This window comes from Fukomys damarensis, unplaced genomic scaffold, assembly GCF_012274545.1.
Source record: "Fukomys damarensis isolate Sample0158 unplaced genomic scaffold, DMR_v1.0_HiC HiC_scaffold_38002, whole genome shotgun sequence".
NCBI lineage: Eukaryota > Metazoa > Chordata > Mammalia > Rodentia > Bathyergidae > Fukomys > Fukomys damarensis.
Window position 1 is genome coordinate 6,964 of NW_022938914.1, and position 2,889 is coordinate 9,852.

At 35.2% G+C, this 2,889-nt stretch overlaps 1 long non-coding RNA gene across 1 annotated transcript in view; it reads left to right on the top strand.

Moving 5' to 3' along the window:
* The first annotated feature begins 1,218 nt into the window (after window positions 1-1,218).
* LOC104873525 overlaps window positions 1,219-2,889 on the top strand; it is a 3,468-nt gene continuing 1,797 nt past the window's right edge. Inside the window, exons 1-2 of the long non-coding RNA XR_783501.2 lie at window positions 1,219-1,279; window positions 2,288-2,496. This is a non-coding gene — a long non-coding RNA (uncharacterized LOC104873525). The remainder of the gene's footprint in view (window positions 1,280-2,287; window positions 2,497-2,889) is intronic.

Here is a 2,889-nt window from a genome sequence, read left to right on the forward strand (position 1 = left end):
TTTTTGTAGTTGGTACTGTCCTTGTTTAATATCTGGGTTAACACTTCACTCTTCCTGTTATAGCTTGCCTTTAGGTTTTGAGTCTCTAATTACTTGGAGGCAGTCTCCTTTTCATTATACCAGGTAGAACAATTGATTAAATCAATCACAGCACCTTAGCCCATGTAATACAATCAAAAACAGAACAGCATTAAGCACAGCTTAGACAAATGACAGTTTGTGGTAGTTATTAATCTATCCTCTTTAACTGTATGAATTAAATAAAAATCAAGGCTAGAGCTCAGAACAATAGCCTTTATGACTCCCTGTACCTCTATGCTACAAATACAGGTACCAGCCTAGACAAGAGGTCAGGGGTGTGTGTGGGGAAGGGGGCTGCCCCTCTCACTGTTCCTCTGCCAAGGACTGCAGGGGTGGGGCTGTGGACCCAGGAAAGCTCCATGCACTGTGCCTCTCTTCAAAAAAACTTTTTTAAAAGACTAGTGTATAGCTGACTGGGATCAATCCCCAGTGCAGGAAAACCAAATACTTAATAGTAACATTGAAAGAAAATATTGGTAGATTTTTAACTTTGTATGGATGGAAGTAAAGGAATAAACCCTTAAAAATTATTTATATTTACAGAAAATGTGAAAATTTCTATACATCTCCAAACACAACATTCAAAGTAAAAAGGCAGAGAATAAGCCGGTGGAAGGTGTGTGTGTGTGTGTGTGTGTGTGTGTGTGTGTGTGTGTGTGTGTGTGTGTGACACAATGCTAATATTGTTAATTATAAAAACCTGCTGTAAGAAGTTTCATGAGGGAATGTTCAAGTCCACGAAGAAAAATACGCCCCCTCCCTACAAAAATCACAAACAGGCTCTTTATTTTGGAAGATGAAATAAAATTAGCCTTTAAACATTTAGAAAATATTGATCTTAATTTGTAATCAAGTGAAAATTTAAGAAGTAGTCATGTTTTATTGGATTGTATAGTTACCATAATCTCTATTAATGTGTTCCTTTGTTTCTCAAGGTTGGAATACACTCCAAGGGTTGGGTGTTAGCTGGTGTGTTCCTACTTATGACAGTGCCGGAATCGCTGTGGGGAATGTTACAACATGTAGTGCATTATACACAGCCAGAACTGCAAAAGTCAATTATCAGGGAAATCTTCTATTTTGATTCTACTAATGTTGTGTTGGTTTCTATTGTAAATATAACATAAAGTAATTTAAATTTATTCTTTGCTTTCCAAATAGAATCCCTTGGATGGTTCCCATATATAGTTTGGATAGTGTAAGTATGTTTTGTTTTATTTCATGAACAGAATTTGTTCATATTAACAATGCTTATAAGAGAATACTTAAGGTCATGGAAGTATATCTACAATGAGGGGTTTAGTAAGAAAAACAAAAAGGTTCACCTGTTTTTAATGCTGATAAGAAGGTGTAAAGTATGATAATAGACAATAAAACTGCAAATATATTAAATTTTCAAAATTCTATAACTCTCAGCTTAATTTTTTAAAATTTCAGATTAGTAGCTATTAGTCCTTTAAAGAATGTAATACATTAAATTGCAGTTGTACTGTGATGCTCAACCTCTGCTGATGTTCAACTTCTTGATGTAAAATAGGTAGTGTTGGCATGTAACCTACATGCTCCCTTCCATGTACATTCATGCTCTCTGCACATCGAGTCCTCTCTAGAGGACCTGTAACACCAGACCCAGTACAAATGCTGTGTATGTAGTTGTTATCACTGAGGGAATGGTGACCCCAAAGATTGGTACATGTTCAGTACAGATGGAGGGTTTTTCATTTTTTTGTTACAAATATCTTCTATTTGAACCAAATGAATTTTGTAAAATTTGCCCAAAGGACATGACTGTGGCTCTAATTTGATGAGATATGAAGAAAATGGCTGTAGCAGCATTTTCTATGCTCGTATCAAGAAGATTTTCAGATTAATTTTGAGAACTCAATTTAGCTTCTCTCATGTTCATTATTTATCCCAAACATTTATTTTTTATTTACCTATGTGTAAGATGTTTATTACTCTCTAAAATTATTTTCCAAAGGCTGGGCATGTGGCTCAGTGATAAAGCATGTGCTTAGCATTTGATTCCAGCACCACAGACACACTTCATTTCACAGGTTATCTGGTAGCCATTAGAATGATAAATTGTTATTGAGTGCTCAATATAAATATGTGACAAGACACCTCAAGTTTTAAATTAGCTTATTTTAATACCATAAATTGTATCTAAGATGCAACTATGTTTAATTTCTGTGCTTTTTTATAGTGGGTAACTCTGATAAAACCCAGCACTGCCATATATTTGAATACTTTCCTCCGAGAGTGCTATGAAGCATATGTTATCTATAATTTCATGATCTTCCTGAACAACTACCTAACTAGTCAATATCCAGATGTGATAGCGGTCCTTGAATCAAAAGAACAACAAAAACATACCCTGCCTTTTTGTTGCTTTCCACCATGAGAGATGGATGAGTAAGTATGCTTGATTTTAATTCTCTTCTGTTTAGTTTTATTTAAGCAGTTCTCAGGTATCATTCAGTTTACTGCAAGGCAGTGTATTAAGTACCATGAACAGGGCAAATGAAATAAGACTGAGCCCCTGCCTGGTGAAGTTCATAGTTTGAAGAGCAACAAAATACATTTTTATAACCCACATGTCATGTTTTTTACATTGTTCATCCAAACATAAAAGCTCTACAATGCACTGCAGAAGAAAACCTTAGACATATGTATCAGATATCCTTTTACAATTGGGGCTCAAGATCGGCAGATGTTATGCATGTTCACACACTAGTTAGAAGACTTGGGGAGAAAATAATCTAGGTAGAAAAGCAGCAGATGATATGAAACAGGAGTAACACAAAT